The 19,558-nt window shown below is 42.2% G+C and overlaps 1 protein-coding gene across 12 annotated transcripts in view; it reads right to left on the bottom strand.

The window, feature by feature from the left end:
• Positions 1-19,558, bottom strand: part of LOC127003739 (organic cation transporter protein-like) — a 351,884-nt gene that overhangs the window by 214,480 nt on the left and 117,846 nt on the right. For 10 of the 12 annotated variants that reach the window (XM_050870708.1, XM_050870715.1, XM_050870709.1 and 7 more), the window contains one exon: positions 11,575-11,612. The exons of the other annotated variants lie outside the window; for them this stretch is intronic. The gene's annotated coding sequence lies outside the window, so the exon portion shown is untranslated. The remainder of the gene's footprint in view (positions 1-11,574; positions 11,613-19,558) is intronic. 12 annotated transcript variants of the gene reach the window in all.

Genomic DNA, 19,558 nt, shown 5'->3' with positions numbered 1-19,558 from the left:
AAACTAAACTTTATTGACCAGTTTTATGGGCCGATGTACACATGAAAACTCTACGAGGACCCAGGCAAACACTTACAAGTGATCCTAAAGTTAATCTCGGACAAACCGGTTAATATTATGATAACAGATAAGGACATGCTGATACATAAATATAATGACACATTTTAATGATAGCAATATTATTTTTGAGATATGGAACATGAGTACAGAAGGCCTGGCTAAAAGACTGGTTCCTTAAAAGCCAGTAAAGGAGCCTTGCCGGCGTGGGGGTGTTTACCCGCACGCCACGGACTAACGTGAGCATCGCCACTTCATTAACTTGTATTATTGTGTGAAAATTTCATAAAAACATAATTCTCTCTCTCTCTCTCTCTCTCTCTCTCTCTCTCTCTCTCTCTCTCTCTCTCTCTCTCTCTCTCTCTCTCTCTCTCTCTCTCTCTCTCTCTCTCTCTCTCTCTCTCTCTCTCTCTCTCTCTCTCTCTTTATTTGTGCAAGTTTGCGCACGTGCACAGACACACACTGAAAAAACGTGAACAAAACAATAATAAACAAAGGCAGCGTCCACAAGTATGAAGTCCAACCACCACCACCACCACCACCACCAGCAACAACAGCAACAAAACTAACAACAACAATGACAAAAATAGCAGCAGCAATGAATATCTCTCTTCGATAACTTAATGCAAAATCTCATTATTCAGAACAACCAGCGCCACAAAATTCCAAAACCTAACAGAACCTGATCCGTGACTTACCTGCAGCACGCACTGCAGCGTTAACTTTAGCCCTAGCCACACTGACTTTACGACCCAATAACGACCTTCCGGTCGTGGGAGGTCGCACATGGTCGTGCTTGCGATCGTTATGTGTTTCCATCCACCGTACGACCGAAAAGATCGGCTGGAGATTTTTGGTGCTGCACCAAAAAACTCCAGCCGACCTCTCAGGTCTCTGTCGACCGTCCGGTAGCCGAATGGACTGCGTCTGGACGGCAAGCGGACTGCCACCGGTGGCCGGCATATGACCGTCAACCGATAAACGGTGACCGGATGGCGAGCGGACGCCGTCCGGTTGCCGTCAGGTAGTAGGTATAGTCGCTGATGCTCGTCGTCCACTTTGCATCTGTCATTGGCCATGGTCGGCGTCCAACTTCCACCACACGGCGAGTTGTGCGGCGACCGGTTGCAGGCTGGACCAAGGTCTAACCACCCTTGACCGGAAATGAGATACATTCATGAGGATTGACGTCACGCGCGCCTCAGCCAGTCCAAGTTTCGTCCCGCCTCGACTTGCTCAACAGGTCAAGCACACGGCCAAGTGGATATGACTTATCTCTGCTTAAACAAAATAAAGTACTGCAGGACATGTTCTACACGAAAAAAAAAAAAGTCTGTGGACCTAATGGCCTTCATCAATTTAAAAAAATAATTGTTAATTTCATCTGCTTCTTATACATTCTTATACTCTCTTATATTTTCATTACCTTTATAACTATGTGATTCTTGTTTCCATAAATAATTTACGAGATTAAGAAAAAGAAGTGTGTAAAATAACTGGGTGATAATATTATTGAAACTGATAATAAAAACGTATGGGCGAAATTTTTTCCTTGTGTATGACAGTACAGAGCGGAGCTGTGCGAGGGGCGTGTGACGTCAGTCGTTACTTGTGACAGGACACAAACCGATCGCCGAAGAACGGCGACCGGTCCTTCCCTGGTTGTCACCTGTCGGCGCATTGGGGGCGTCTTGACCGGGCTCCAAGTGTGAGGTCACGGTGTGACTCTTACCATGGTCGCCGACCGGGTACCCCTAGACGGACACTGGACAACCGCCGGTAGCCGTTCGGTCGCACGACTGCTCGGCCTTCTACGTACTCGGGAAGCGTTGGGTGTGAATCGCAGCATTTCGGGGTTGCGGGTGGTTGTTATCAGGTCGTAAAGTCAGTGTGACTGGGGCTTTTGCTGAACCTGTACGACCTTTGTGGCGTTTCTCTTTTATAACTTGGAGGTTTGTTCAATAAAAAGGTCCATGTCTTTGTACCAAAAAATATATTCTTTGCGAAGCACAACAATAACGAAGAATGTACAGGCCGCAGACGAGCGAGTGAAGACGTCTTTATGACCCGGCTGCCAGCAGATACCTCCACCCATGTTTATTTTCCCGACACATAACCATGGAGGGCTCCATAGCTTGGAGGTCATTAGCCCCAACTCTGTTTGCTAATGACTGTGGCATCCAACCATATCACAAATACTACTCTGCAGCACTAAATCTATACATAACACCCTATCATCTATTGCGTCTAGATCCCCCTTTCCTTCCCTACTTATGTCACTCCCGACCCACCCTAATATCACTCTCCATCACGTTGGCCTCATAGTCCATATTGGAGATGTTGGTGGCTTTTGGGCCAGAGTGTCTGGTGCCCCTGAGACATAGGATGGCCGAACTGAGCAGGGAGAACGAGAGGCGACACCTTATCCAAGCTACAACGTGGCTCCTTGGCTGATGCTTCTTTTCTGAGATCAGTTCCGCGAGTCGTGCGTAGAAGCATCGGGCCCTGGGACCCATCCCGCCGGATGTGGTGAAGACGAGGGGGGTGAAGCTGCCCTGATCCACATGATGGATTCTTTCACCATTTGCCCTTGTCTTCTCCTTCTCGTTCCTGTGGTGGGCGGCTACTACTACTACTACTACTACTACTACTACTACTACCACCACTACTACTACTACTACAACTACTACTTCTACTACTACCACTACCACTACTACTACTACTACTACTACTCCTACTACTGCTACTACTATTACTTCTACTACTACAACTACTACTGCCATTGCCACCACCACCACCACCACCACTATTACTACTACTACTACTACTACTACTACTACTACTACTACTACTACTACTACTACTACTGCTATAATTACTACTACTACTGCTATAACTACTACTACTGCTGATACTACTACTACTACTACTACTACTACTACTACTACTACTTCTACATCTACCACTACTACTACTACTACTAGTACTACTACTTTGAAACTATTATATTGTTATAGGGGATAGGCGGTGGCTGAGTGGTTAGCGTGTTGGGCCCGCATTCACCACGCCAAGGACAACGTCGGTTCGAATCCCCACGCTACCACCTGGGATTTTTCAGTCACCGCCGAGTGGCCAAAGACTATCCACATAGTGACCTTAAGACCACCCATCAACCCGGACTCTAGAATAAACGGTCCAGTGAATCAAGAATGAGTTCCGGGGGGCAGCATGAACCAGGCATAACTGGCGCCACTATAAAAATTGCCTGCGCCATGACGGATTTCGGCCGACCACCTAGCCTTTGTAGAAAGCCTACCGGCGCTACAGGCCGAAATGTAAAATGAAAAAAAAATGCAGCCTTTACCGTATGTTGCCGTGTACAGCTGCATCCAACAAAAAAAGAAAAAGTAGAAAACAACAAGAACAACAATTAAATGGGAAAAAGGCAGTGAGCTCGTGCGATTAGCTTTTTTATTTTTATATGTGCAGTGTATTGAATGCTTTGCGACGGAGTTTACCTAAGTAGTAAAGGAGCCTTCTTCATAAACTGTATATAATTTAACGATGCTTTACTGGTGTGCAGAAAAAAATACATTCTTAAACTAAAAACTACAGATGCAGGTGCGCTCGAAAATCACGGAAGAAATCATTTTGGATGCTAAGTGATCACAGCCAAAGGTGCACATTATTTTTTTTCCAGACTTCAGCAACTTAAGATTATTTACGAATACAAAGTAAACAAAATACAAATAATGTCAATCAATAAATAAAAATAATAGCACACACACAAGCAAATATACACACACAAACAAACAAACACTCAAACACACACACACACACACACACACACACACACACACACACACACACACACACACACACACACACACACACACACACACACACACACACACACACACACACACCTCATCCCTAATGAAGCAATGTGTCAGATGAGGAGAGCCCGAAGGATCCTCGGAGTCCTGCCCCAGTTCACAGAATATGTTTATAGACGTTTGTTCCCTCGACCTTCAGAGTCCGCTTGGTGTCGCGGCCATACTTGGATGCAAAGCATTTTAGTGGAATTTATTGAGTGAAAATCCGGTGGACCATCTAGATCTTTACCTCGCTCGTTCCTGGGTTGATGGTGTACCTTACTGAGCCTACGATCAAAAATATCTTATCGCGTATACTTTATTGATGCTACATTCAAGGCACAGTGGAATGAGGAGGCAAATAACACAGGAGGAGAATATGGGCTAAAACCACTAGAGAAACCAGTGACCGAGAACCGGCTTACTTAGGACTTAATGACCGGTGCACCTGCTGGGAGATCACTTGGACGATCACCTGTGCCCAGATAACCTCCTGATGAACGAGTCTGCTAAGGAAAAACCGGATGATGAAGATTCGGTTATCTGATGACGGATAAATCTAGCTACGGCGCAGCTATTGACAGAACACCACTAACGAAGGAGAACACCGGGAGGGCTCGTACAAGGGGCTGCGTTCAACCTGCTATTGATTATCAGGTAATTTATAGACACTTGACCCTGTGGATGCAAGGAGACCCGTTTTGGGCGTGGAGTGAAAGTAGGAGGCTTCGTCGCCATACACGTAGACGGACGCTTCCTTTTGGGTCTTGGAGGAGTGACTGATAAGGTGAGGGGTAAGGGGGGACCTGCATGTGGCAAGGCGAGATATTCGACCGAGTTAAGAAGGCCTTGTGTGATAAGGAAGATTGTGGGATGCGAAGGAGAGGAGTGAGATGAGGTGAAGAGGAGAGGCAAGGCGGGACGGGGGTTGACGGGAAAAAGTGAGAGATTGCACTGAGTTAAGAAGGCCGTTTGTGATAAGGGAACTTGTGGGATGCAGATGAAGAATGAAGCTGCAGAGATAAGAGATAATGTGATGGTGTTGGTGGGGTGAAGGATGGTGAGGGAGATAGGAGCGGCAAGGAAGCCAGAGGAGGTGACGGCCGGGATAACACATTCCTGGCACACCCATCTCAACCCCAGACCAGATCTTTGTCCAGGTTTACTGCCGAATCTCATGAAAACCTAATAGTGGTGATGGTCCAGGGAGGCGTCAGCCACTGGGGGGCGGAGACACCACCCTGCGTCCTTCCCCCTTCCCTCCCCCTCTCTTTTCCTGCATAACTCGTCAGGCACGTACGCTCCTGGTAGGTTACTGATTTGGTGAGTGTTTTATTGGCTGTTTGGTGGAATGCGGCTGTGGGAGAGAGACCTGTGCTACGGAGCAAGACTAAGAAGGAGGAGGGCTCGGTAAGAAAGGATTCCTTATGTGTTTATTATATCAAGGGACTGGTAAATTTTGCGATTCACAGTTGAATTACACATCTGAAACCACTTTTCTATCGCTCATTTTCTATTAGGGACCATAAAGAAATACATATCTGAAAGTTTCAAAGTAAAGCTAAGGATATATTTTAGTCACCCGGAAAGTGATTTTGTCGAGGTGCTCCACTGGCATTTTAAGAAGAAACCCATTCATGAGGTGAATCGCGAAACACGAGGGAACATTAATAAATTCTCAGCTCGTTATCAATCAGAACGGTGGCGATAATCCCTCTCATCCTGCCCTTCTCCACCAATTTATGAGGGGCAGGTGGGACCCAAGGCTGCCTTAATAAGTGATGCGAGGGAGGGATGGCGTACGGGTGGAACGGAGCAGAGCGGGGTGAGGCTGGGTGTGGAGGCGCCTTAGCCACACACACAGACTACCAGCCGCTTATCTTATCGGTCCCTTTCTTCAGACACATCGTAATAATGGGGTGGAGGCGATCGTTGCACTGTGACTATTGTGAAAATCAATAACCCAAGGATGGACGACGTGGGATCCATGAGTGTTAAGGTTCTGCGTTCCTTCCACCAGTCAGAAAGTTGCTTTTATGGACCCCCGCGGCAAGGGTGAACAGCTCTGGGACTGGAGTCGAACAACAGGATTCGGCAGCCTTTTATCATCCATAAATCAAGGTATGGGTCACTTAATCTGTCACCGACAGTTTTACTTGCTTGTGTCCGGAAAGCCACAACGTTGCCACATCAGTGTCTCCATTGAGGAAATATTAATTTGATCAAAGGAAAAGATGCCAAGTGGACTTAGATATTTCCAGACAAATAAGTTGTTTGTTTAGTAAGGATAAAGAACATAACTGCATAACTGCTGCAGCTCTTTGTAAATCAATAGGTACTGAACGCAAGCTTCTGTTTAAGGTTATGATCAGACCGTGATTTCACAGACATCACGAATGTGATTAGACGAACAGAACGAGCATAAAAGGCAAACTCTGAAACCTGCCTAAAACTCTGTTCGGGGACAAGACAAGCGTGGTATAAAAGAAACATAACTTTTTTTTTCAAAACATGAAGAAGGAAAAACCGCTGATAAAGCTGACAAAACACCCCTCTATCGTGCACCCTTTTGATGCAGGCCTTATACTTTTTTATATCCAGTTCAAATACGTTTACTAGTTTTGCGAATACTAATATGATATCAAATATATATAATAAATGTCTAATACTAATAATAACAATAATTAAAAAAAAATAATAACAACATAACAATAATACTAATACTAATAACAATACTAATAACAATAATAATAATTATAACAATAATAATAATAATAATAATAATAATAATAATAATAATAATAATAATAATAATAATAATAATAATAATAATAATAATAATAATAATAATAATAATAATAATTATACTACTACTACTACTACTACTACTACTACTACTACTACTACTAATAATAATAATAATAATAATAATAATAATAATAATAATAATAGTAATGATAATAATTTAATAATAATTAATATTATTTTTTTTTTCTTATTGCCATGAGCATACATAACTTTCATATCATTGGATTTCATACATATACATTAGAACACATGGCAATGAGGACTGATACCTAAAAGGTATATTTTGCCCTCATTACTTCTAATAGTTTACTATACTCTGTTCAGTTATGAAATATATTTCCGCTTCATTTGCTAAGATATGGAAGACATTAGATTTTATATTTACCGCCAAAAGTTTAACTTTGCAAAAGAGTATAATTTCAATCTCCAACATTAACTCGTGCTTGTGAATAATATAATTATTGAAAATCCTAAATGAACAGAGTACACATTATTGAAGCGACAGGTACTTATATAACAGTAATAATAATGCATGTCCCATGTACAAATTTTAGCAAGCTACAAAATACATTCCTAATTTTCCTGTAAGTATTCTTTAACTTTACGTTTGTAAGTTGACACTGAACACTGATGGTCTACACTTAATGATATTTCATTCCAAATATGAACACCCATGTAGCGGAAGGTCCTGTGTATTAGCGAGGTTTTTCCCTGAGGCACACGCAGGTTTCCCCGCTGCCTGGTGGGGTAGGAGCATAGCTGGGCACGATAACAGAAAACCTTATTCCCGATAACCGATAACTGATAATGGAAAACCTTATCGGTGATAACCGATATTTGTTAACTGGAGACACAAATATAGGCGATAACCGATAACCGATATAAATCCACAATTCCGATACTAGCTAGCGGTAAGTCCGATAGGCGAAAACGATACTATATTGATATTTCAAATAAAAAAAACATAGATGAACTCAAATTCACTCATTCACTCCTACCGTAGGAGTGAATGTTTTCGTTGGTGGAAAACATGTCCCTCATGGAGCTAGGAACCATCTGTTTTGCAAATTTGAACATTAGTTTTGCGATACAATATTGATAGACTTTTTTGAATGGCAAAATATTAAGAGCCTTAAATAATTCGGCAGTATGATCTCTAGCTCCTGAAGAAGTTCTTATTCTTATGCATCTTTTCTGAATCTTTTCTATTACTTGGATGTGACAACTGCTGGCAGACCCCCAAACCTCCAGTCCATAGGTTAAATATGGGTACACAAAAGAATTATACAGAGTAACTAACGTTTCAGAATTTAGATATTTCCTAGCTTTGCATAATACCCCAATACTTTTTGCAACGTTATTTTTAACATGTATAATGTGATTAAACCAATTTAGTTTTTCATCAAGTATAATACCAAAAAATTTTGTAGACTTTACTCTCTTCAGTTTTGTCTGACCAATATACACATTCGTGTTAGTATTAAATTCTTTGCCTCTAGCTCGAAATACCATATAATGGGTCTTAGATATATTCAATGAAAGCTTGTTAGCCTATATCCACTTTACCAGAGTCTTCATTTCAGATTAATGGAATGAAACAAATCAGCTAAATTTGATCCTCTTACAAATAAATTTGTATCATCTGCAAAAAGTATTGTTGAAACATTTGGGGAAATATTTGCAATATCGTTTACATATAGTAGAAACAACAGTGGTCCCAAAATGGATCCCTGCGGTACACCAGATTTAATGTGCAAAGTACTGGATTTGTTTTCATTATAAACTACAAATTAATTTCTATGTGACAGATAACTTTGTAACCATTTATGAGCTGTGCCCCTGATCCCATATGTTTCTAGTTTATTTAACAGTATTTCATGACTAACTGTGTCAAAGGCTTTGCTTAAATCTAAGAATACCCCTAATACATAATCACCCTCATCCAATACCTTTGATATCTTGTCTATTAGAGTGATTAATGCAAGATCAGTACCATGTTGCTCCCGAAAACCAAATTGATATTTGAATAACAATTTGCATGATTTTACAAATTCCATCAACCTTTTGTACATGATTCTTTCAAAATTTTTAGAGAATACTGTGAGTACCGATACTGGTCAATAGTTAGACATCAAAGTAGCATCGCCGCCTTTATAAATGGGAATGACTTTGGCAGTTTTGAGTTCTTGAGGGAATACTCCTTGAGACAGAGACTGATTGATTATATGAGTCAATGCACTAATATAATTAAGATGAGACAATCTAATGATTTCTGTAGTAATACCATCATATCCTGGGCTTTTCCTTGTAAATGACATTATAATATTTATTACTTCATTATTGTCAGTGGGATACAAAAACATTGATTTAGGATTTGTTGGTGACATATAAGCAGCATGGCCTTGAATTACAGAAGGTATAGAATTGCATAAGTTAGTCCCTATATTCACAAAATATTCATTAAAACCATTTGCTATATTTTCGGGGCATACTTCCTTTTTATTGTTAATAATTATTTCCCTTGTTAAAGAATTACACCTTTTCTTTTTATTAATAATTTCATTAATTAAGTCCCATGATTTCCTAACATTACCAATGTTATCGTTAAATGCTTCCTTATAGTGATCCCTTTCCGCTTGTCTGAGTGTTTTTTGAAAGTATCTTTTATAGGTGGAATATTTTCTCTTATTTTCTGGTGCTGGTCTCTTAACCTGGATCAGATAAAGTTTTTTTTCATTTTGATTGACTTTTTTAACCCTGCTGATAGCCAATCTTTTCTTGTTTTATAACCTAACTTCATTTTGACAACTGGAAATGCTTCTTCATAACAATTTGTAAAGTGGCTTTGAAATTTTGAAAAATCTTGTTGACAATCAGTTATGTCTATAATGTTATTCCACTCAATGTTATTCACCAATACTCTAAATTTATTAATGTTACTGTCATTAAATATTCTCTTTTTTACATATTTAACCTTTTCTTCATTTTGCTGAATCATCTTTTTAATGCAAAATATAGGTAGATGATCGGAAATATCTGTACAAAGAATACCATTAAGAAAATTATTATTGTGAACACAATTACAGAATATATTGTCAATAAGTGTGGCAGAGGAACTGGTAATTCTGGTTTGTTTGTTAATAAGTGGCAGAAATGAATAGCTCAAAAATGTATCTGTAAAATTAGACACTTGCTTATTACTTTTGTTCTTTAGTAAATCCATGTTGTAATCCCCCATAATGTAGCTCTCCTTTTGCTCAGTTTGCACTTTACTTAGAACATCACTTAGAGCTTCCAGGAAGGAATCCACTGTTGCTGACGGAGGCTTATACAGTACACCAATCAAGGTTTTGTTGTTAAGTTTCTTTCCGGAATCCAGCTAAATGAACAATGACTCAAGGTGACTGTTATTGATTGATAAATCCTCTCTCTCAGAAAAAAAAAAACCTCTTTAACATATAGTGAAACACCAACCCCCTTTTTAACTTTTCTAAATGACTCCTTATGCACATATTCCTTTATGCTATACAATTTTTTTTATTTGTTTCATTTATCCATGTTTCAGTAGGCCTATGACATCAAAACTCATGTCCAGACATTGTAGATACGATAATAAATTTTGAAGATTTTCAGGGACACTACGGATATTCATATGTAGTAATGCGAACCTGTTGTTTTCATTTATTGCTTTAATCTCCGTGTTAAATTTATCTCCATCATAGTACTTATTTGATAAGTTGTCTGTTTGTATAGTATTCATATGATTTATATCTGGATCAAACTGTTCGAGTAAGTAAGTAAGTAATAATAATAATTACAATATAAAAAAATAACAGCAATGATATACACACAATAAACGGTTTATTAAAGGAAAAGGCAGCCATGCGACTGAAAATATATACATACAAAATATACAACAAACAACACAAAACAAATCAGTCAAAGGGAAACATCAGATGCAAAAAGTAACACAGGCCAGGGGCAGCAGACGGCCACGGACTAACTTCCATTGAAAGTGGAAAATAGCAAGTTAATTAAGTACGAGGGGAGGGCATGATAATGAAGCTTACAATGGTAGGGATGTGTGTGTGTGTGTGTGTGTGTGTGTGTGTGTGTGTGTGTGTGTGTGTGTGTGTGTGTGTGTGTGTGTGTGTGTGTGTGTGTGTAATTCATCACGGCCTGATCACATGTTGGACTTGTAATCGCCAGTAGGTACCCTCCCGACATGAGCAAGTGCTCTTTATCGTCAATCTCTGGGTACTGCCAGAACCTTAGACACCACACACCCCATCTCCCTTGCTCAAGGGGGGATAGTAACCACTCCTAGTCAACGGAAAGAATCCAGGTCGAACCGCCGCCCTGTCAGACCATGAAGCCTGGCAGCGTAGCGCTCTAACCAGTTGCGCCACGAGGTGGTGTGTGTGTATGTGTGTGTGTGTGTGTGTAAGTCACTACGGCGTGATCACGAGTTGCTTGATCACGAGTTGGACTCGCTTTCGCCAGCAGGTACCCTCCCGACAAGAGCAAGTGCATGCTCATTATCGTCGATCTCTGGGTACTGCCAGGAGCTCACACACCACACACCCCATCCCTCTTGCTCAAGTGGGGACAGTAACCACTCCTAGTCAACGGAAAGAATCCGGCCTGAGCGGGGCTCGAACCGCCGCCTGTTTGACCGTGAAGCCTTGCAGCGCGGCGCTCTGGCCAATTGAGCTACCGGAGCGGTGTAGCTACCGGAGTGTGTGTGTGTGTGTGTGTGTGTGTGTGTGTGTTCATCACATCCAAAATATAATTGTTGCTAATTAATGTACGGAATAAAAGAAAATGGACATACCTTCTACTCGCACCAGAAAGCCGCGTTGACCTCCCCACCTGAACGGAGAGTTACAGAATATATGAACTTGATTTGCGGCTCACATCTTTTACTTCATGACTACCGGACCAAACACATCTTAGATACTGACAATGAACCGGAAAATATTGATAAAACTAGGATTCCAACAGAACTTCTTGACTTATTATAAAGAATTTATGGTTGGAAACAAGCTCAGAAAGCCTCGAAAATATCGAATAATTCTTCAATAAAACAAAACATACGACAAAAAATATGGTTGCACCTTCAGAACATTTTAGGCTGCTCAAAAACAATCCAAAACCATAATATAGTCTTCTTTCCCTTCTTTTAATTTCTTTCATATCTATCACAGTCGGAGTAGCTTCCTCACTATCCTCTCTCTAAGTTATTACCAAACAACCTATTGCGAATCTATCATATATAACCAAAAACTTCCGAGACTAAACCTGCCTGAGGACATCCACTCGCCCTGAACTGCCTCAGCCTTGTCATAAAGACGTCAGAACGCCCCATCCCCATCTCTCTCTCTCTCTCTCTCTCTCTCTCTCTCTCTCTCTCTCTCTCTCTCTCTCTCTCTCTCTCTCTCTCTCTCTCTCTCTCTCTCTCTCTCTCTCTCTCTCTCTCTCTCTCTCTCTCTCTCTCACACACACACACACACACACACACATACACACACACGGGGGGCTGGGAGTGCCACAGTGACCCGCTGACCCATGATGTATGAGCCTCTCTCCCGCGGCTGTTGGGAGAAAAAACATAGTGATTGGATCTATAGAGAGGCGATTTGTATTCCGGCTCGGACAAGCGACAAATACATGCGAAATAAATGTTAATGGGTCGTATGTATTCCGATTGCCCCGCCGCCTATTGTTCCGCGGGATGGTGATTGATCGGACACTACATCATGCTCTTAAGTAGCGGCCAGGGGAAGGCTGCCACCGGAGCGCGGCCGCCTTCTCGGGTATGACAGGGAGGACAGTGGCGGGACAGGGTCATAACACGGACTTCCTTACGGGGACGGCCGCAGGTGTGTCGCATCTCGCATGGTCGCCTCGTCACCGCTCGAGACACACATCTCTGGGATGGACAGTTCAAGGGCGTAAAGAAAAATATAAAAAAAAGCCCGCTACTTCTCCTGAATAGAGGTCAAAGAAGTGGCCAAAAAGAGAGGTCAATTTCGGGAAAACATAATAGCCAAACCAAAATATTATTACCTCATATTACTTACTTGAAAATTTTAGAGATGATTATCGCAAAATTGTTCCAATAAGAGTCTTAACCTGACTTTAACCTTGAAAAACGGGATTACATGATGAAGTATATAAACATTGTACATAAAATATCAGTATGATTTCATAGTACGCAGAAGCTAAAAGAAAATACAACAATATAAATCTGAAGTAATTAATGCTTCAAATAAATTAATACAAATCTGTGAAGGTATAAAAAAAACAATAATGGAGCAGGAGAGCCGGAGAAAAGAACATGATAAATAGGCATGGGAAACTGATGAAGAGGAGGAGGAGGAGGAGGAGGAGGAGGAGGAGGAGGAGGAGGAGGAGGAGGAGGGTAGGCGATGAAGAGATGGTGAGGGGGTGGATACTATGGTTGTGTGTGTCTGAAGTGTCGGAGAGTTAGGTAATAAAAGAATGTAACTGGACTGAAGTGACGAAGGAGGGCGGCGGGTTGCAGTAGCCGGGCGACAGGGAAGGCGGGTGACTTAGTGGGTCTGCAAAGATAATTAAAGCAGATAATCAAGGTGACGGGTGGCCGCGAGGCAGCTATCAGTCAGCGTCGCGAGGGAGGCGGGCTGCATGGCTTCTGTCGCGCACCGCTGCATGGCCACCACTCGCCTGCAATGTATTAGTTCATCTTTCCGTTTGGAGGATGTGGCGGAAAAGGTCGAGGAAGCAGGCTTTCGCGAGTGTGATGTGAATATAAGGAAATACTTAAGGTGATAAGTGTCGTGGCGAAATTAATCAAGAAATTAAGAGTGAAACGGTAGTATATATGTACGTACTATAACCACGAATAGCGGCAACATATTGAATAAAATAATCATTACCAGCAGCAGTAGGAGTAGTAGTAGTAGTAGTAGTAGTAGTAGTAGTAGTAGTAGTAGTAGTAGTAGTAGTAGTAGTAGTAGTAGTAGTAATAGTAGTAGTAGTAGTAGTAGTAGTAGTAGTAGTAGTAGTAGTAGCAGTAGTAGTAGTAGTAGTAGCAGTAGCAGTAGTAGTAGTAGTAGTAGTAGCAGTAGTAGTAGTATAAGTAGTAGTAATAGTAGTAGTAGTAGTAGTAGTAGTAGTAGTAGTAGTAGTAGTAGTAGAAATCAAAAGAAGAATCTCCGAAGAAAGACAACAAGCCCAAAAGACGAGCTGGACCGCCTTACACACCACCTGTCCACAGAAATGGATAGAAAAATCAACACAGCACAGGAGGCAGGCGCCTCTAACTGGCTAACATCACTACCAATCAGAGCAAAAGGCTTCAGCCTCAACAAACAAGAATTTGTCGACGCCGTTGCTCTGAGATATGGCTGGCCGATTGAGGGGCTGCCTGATCTCTGTGCATGTGGATCACCAAAATGATGTCACTCACACTATGACATGTAAAAAGGGAGGCTTCGTCTGTATTCGGCACGATGAGGTGAAGGATCTGACAGCCAGCATGCTCGAGGAGGTAGCCGAGACGTCACTACCGAGCTGGCACTGCTTCCCCTGGACGGCAAACACCTTCAGTACAGGACGGCCAATACCTCACATGTATGTATGTACGGGTTGATGTACGTGCCCGCGGATTCTGGGTGCGCGGACAGCGGGCGTTCATGGACATCCTCATATTCCACCCGATGGCTGCCTGTCACCGTGAGCTGCCCCTGGAAGCTGCCCACCACAGGAACGAGCAGGAGAAGACAAGGGCATACAGTGAAAGAATCCAACATGTGGATCAGGGCAGCTTCACCCCCCTCGCCATCATCACATCCGGCGGGATGGGTCCCAGGGCCCGATGCTTCTACGCACGACTCGCGGAACTGATCTCAGAAAAGAAGCATCAGCCAAGGAGCCACGTTGTAGCCTGGATGAGGTGTCGCCTCTCGTTCTCCCTGCTCAGGTCGGCCATCCTATGTCTCAGGGGCACAAGACACTCCGGCCCAAAAGCCACCAACATCTCCAATATGGACTATGAAGCCACAGTGGTGGAGAGTGACATTTGGGTGGGTCGGGAGTGATATGAGTAGGGATGGAAAGGGGGTTCTAGACGCAATAGATGATAGGGTGTTATGTATAGATTTAGTGCTAAGTAGTATTAGTGATATGGTTGGATGCCACAGTCATTAGCGAACAGAATTGGGGTTAATGACCTCCAAGCTATGGAGCCCTCCATGATTATGTGTCGGGGAAAAAAAATGGGTGGAGGTATCTTTTGTGTAGTAGTTTAAAAAAAAAAAGTAGTAGTAGTAGTAGTAGTAGTAGTAGTAGTAGTAGTAGTAGTAGTAGTAGAAGTAGTAGTAGTAAGTAGTAGTAGCAGTAGTAGTAGTAGTAGTAGTAGTAGTAGTAGCAAAAGCAGAAGCAGTAGCAGTAGTACCACGAGCAGTAGCCGCAGCAGCGGCACCAGCAGCAGCAGCAGCACCAGCAGCAAAAACAGTAGCAGTAGTAGTAGTAAAAAGTATAGACAATAAACAGGGGACACTCGCGCGCTCCCCTATGGGAAACCCGTAACCGGGGCATTGGTGGCGCCCCAAGCGGCAGATGTATGTGGTGGCACCCAACACATCATTGTTTAGGAGAATGTTGGCACTTGTATAGCTTGTAGCAATACGTGTTGCTTCTTTACCGTCATCTATATAACGATGCACTGATTTGGAAAGCTTTCTAATATATAAGAAGTGTCCTGCAACGCCTCAAAAACTCAATTTCGCCACTTATTAACTCGACACAATCTTCTAAATCCCTATCCCCTATTCTTCGACAATACTCAGCTGCTGCTTTCTTCTACACTAACTAAACATCATCGGCCTATCCTTTGCTCAAAATCTCGACTGGAAACTTCACATCTCTCTTACTAAATCAGCTTCCTCGAGGTTGGGCGTTCTGTATCGTCTCCGCCAGTTCTTCTCACCCGCACAGATGTTGTCCATATATAAGGACCTTGTCCGCCCTCGTATGGAGTATGCATCTCACGTGTGGAGGGGCTCCACTCACACAGTTCTTTTGGACAAAGTGGAGTCTAAGGCTATTTGTCTCATCAACTCCCCTTCTCATACTGACAGTCTTCTATTCCTCCGCCGCCGTATTGCATCTCTTTCTGCCTTCTATCGATATTTTCATGCTGACTGCTCTTCTGAACTTGCTAACTGCATGCCTCCCCCCCTCCCGGGGCCCCGCTGTACTCGACTTTCTACTCAAGTTCATCCCCATACTGTCAAAACCCTTTATGCAAGAGTTAACCAGCATCTCCATTCTTTCATCCCCTTCACTGATAAACTCTGAAACAGCCTTCCTTCGTCTGTATTTCCTCCTGCCTATGACTTGAAAGCTTTCAAGAAGAGTGTATCAAGACAACTCTCCATCTGAAATTGTCCTCTCTTTTGGCTACTCTTTGCTTTTTGCATGGGAGCAACAATTGGCGGGCTTTTTTTCTACACTTTCTTTTTGTTGCCCTTGAGTTGCTTCCTATACTGTAAAAAAAAAATTAATAAAATGTGCGTGGATAATACACACGTGTCGCTTGTCATTGACAGCTGCACATGAGTGTCGAGGTCACAGGCAGCTCATACTTAGCTCTCCACTTGAAACATGGCCTGCGACTATGGTTTGGATCTTTATCTAAAACTAATGGCACCATATGTTGGTTTTGTAACCACTTGTAGGGTGTAAGTGCAGCCTCTTATAGCAAATCGGAGAGGCTACATCAATAGACAGCCTAAAAAGGTTACTTTTTTATAAAGCAGAACGAAAAGCTATAATGTTCTTTTTATAAGCATTTGTAGCCTGTGACAAAAGTGTGGCCTTTTATAACAAGTCGGAGGGGCTGCACTTTTGAAGATAGCCTAAGTATGTGTTACGATACTTTAGATAAAACAATACGAAGAGATAATATTCCTAAAATGTTTATCAAGACACTTCTCCACCCGAAACTGACCTCTCTTTTGGCTACTCTTTACTTTTTACTTTTGTGGGAGCGGCGAGTAGCGGGATTTTTTTTTTTGTACTCTTTTTGTTGCCCTTGAGCCACATCCTTTGATGTAAAAATAATATATATATATATATATATATATATATATATATATATATATATATATATATATATATATATATATATATATATATAATATATATATATATATATATATATATATATATATATATATATATATATATATATATATATATATATATATATATATATATATAATCATGTATATATAATTATATATTCAGTAATATTGGCATTTATCACATAACTGAATAGCCTGTTACACTTACCTAATCATATTGATAAACAAATTTTTTTAACGTTTTTTCTAAAAAGTCTAAACTGAACTAACAATACGTTTCCTACCTTCTTTCTTGCTACCAGAACCGTACGGACATCATCTTTCTTAAAGCCCTTTCTCCATTCGTAAAGTTCAATAAAGTCTGCTCTCATTCCTCGAATTTCAAAAAAATACAAATCTATAGTTTAACCCAGTGCTTACTATATGGCAAGTTTTTCCTTAACCAATAAATAATATTTGCCTTCCTCCTCTGCACAGTCTAAAATGTTGATGCCCATTCTATAATTAGATCTAAACATTTCGGTAAAAGAGGCAGTTCAAGGCCTGCTGCTTCAGAGAGAGGACAGTAAAAGTAGCCGAAAAAGAGTCAGATTCGGTTTTAGAGGTGTCTTGATACTCCCTTCACGTCGTTGGCAGGAGGAAATACAAACACAGAAAGGGTGTTTCAGAATTTACCAGAGAAAATGGATGAAAGAGAGATGATGCTAGTTAGTTAAATCTTGCTTAAGGGATTTAGACAGCACAGGGATGAGCTAGGACGTGTGCAGCTGTGGCTAACTAATGTAAATTAATTAAAGCTTGAGGTCTTGACGCCTCCCCAGTGCAGTGGTTAGCGTCCCTGACTACGAATCTGCGGGCCTAGGTTCGAATCCCGTCCTGGGTAGTCGGCGTGCACTCCACCCAGCTGCTCCTCCTTCCTTTCGGGATGGTCGATATATGGGTACCTGGTAAGCCTGGAGAAGGTAACCTGTGGTGACCCAAATGTTACACTGACTCTGTCTCGGGTTTAGGATTCTCTCCCACCACAGGCTCAAAAGGTCAACGGTACGGAGATGAGCACCGCCGCCACGTGCAGCTATAGCGTATGCTCTCAACTTTACCTTTGAGGATGTCTTCAGTACTTTCAATGCTGGCGTTTCTTGAAATGAGATTATCGGACAGAATGCACTGGCTCCAATGACAGATAGCAGAGCTCACTAAAGCCGGTATCAGACTAGACTGTTTATTTTCTCGTGGCTTGCCGAGCGCTGATCTTTTGCTGCCAAATAAGTGAACAGAATCTTCACTCTCAAGAACCCAACGATTGGGGGAACTTAAGCACCACTGTCTTCGGCGGCTTAAAAACTAGAAATGGCATCTACTCTCTTCACTATGCCGACGGATGAATAATGAACAGCTGTGAAGACATTTGTGCCTTCACAGGTGTGTGTGTGTGTGTGTGTGTGTGTGTGTGTGTGTGTGTGTGTGTGTGTGTGTGTGTGTGTGTGTGTGTGTGTGTGTGTGTGTGTGTGTGTGTGTGTACATCCCCACCCTTCCCAATTTTCCGTCTCTCTTTCTTTCGTCAGGTGCTCTGCTCATCACATCTTTCTTTCTTATCTAATATATATGGGGTGTTAGATTCCTAGAGCGGGGATAACCTTACCTGATGAATATTCCTTCCAGACCATTAAACTGGATCACAAATAAAGTGTGGGGTTAAGTAATTGGCCTCCAGTACAGCAGCGAACCATTTGAGCATCTTGCAGTCCATCGTAAACCAGCAACAAAATTATCCATGAATAAGACTCGATTGGCTTCCCGGCGGCTGAGGTCCTACTACGGCTCCCGATCGATATTCTGGCGGGGCATTAGATCCAATCGGGTGTCCGTGGGGTGAGAATTTATGGCCGAGCTGCCCTGATCTTAACACGCTCTCTCGCAAAGGCTGAAAGTTCGACCGTAATTTAGGAAGAAACACTAAGGCGAAAATATTAGTGACACAACTTTCATCTGGGGAACCGTAAGCCCGGGGAGAGGAGAGATCTATGAAGCTATAAATCCAGTGAGTGAGCAAGGCTGGAGGGCAAACACCGGTAGCGGAGGTGAACTGGTAGGACGCCCGGCCGGCCACCCATGCTCCCACCCGCCCAGCGCCTCGCCAGGCCAGCCATCTAAAAGTGACATTGGTTATCAGGCTGAGGGAGGGTTAAGGCTCAGGCTCTAGTTGGGGTTCCTGATTATCGTTCGTCTACCTTTATTTAGCTCCTCCATACAGCTCCCGCCCTGGGTTATAACACGTAGATTCCCCGCGACACACCCTCGACCAACTCCCCGACACGTCGCCTCCTGTTGGCATGCTCCTGCCCGGCCAATAAGCAGGTGAAATGTTGCCCGTCCAGCAGGGATTCCGATCGTATTTGTCAGAGTGTTGGCATTCGCTAATAGGCTGTTAAGTGAGTCAAGGGAATTTGATACACTGATAACTTGATCACTAATCTTAAGCCAAACAAACTGTCCGCTGTCACCTATAAATTACATCTACTTAATCTGATTTAAGTTATGTTGACTGCACTTGCCGGAATCAAAATTTAATAGACCAGTTTGTATAATAGTAAATCATTTGTACCTGATTAACTTCAGACATTACAATGTTCGACTTCTATGAATTAAGACGTCGATATGACATTCTGGAATCTAAGAAGATAA

This window comes from Eriocheir sinensis, chromosome 26 (assembly GCF_024679095.1).
Source record: "Eriocheir sinensis breed Jianghai 21 chromosome 26, ASM2467909v1, whole genome shotgun sequence".
Taxonomy (NCBI): domain Eukaryota; kingdom Metazoa; phylum Arthropoda; class Malacostraca; order Decapoda; family Varunidae; genus Eriocheir; species Eriocheir sinensis.
Note: the sequence above shows the minus strand (reverse complement) of the source record. Positions and strands in the feature narration are given on the sequence as shown.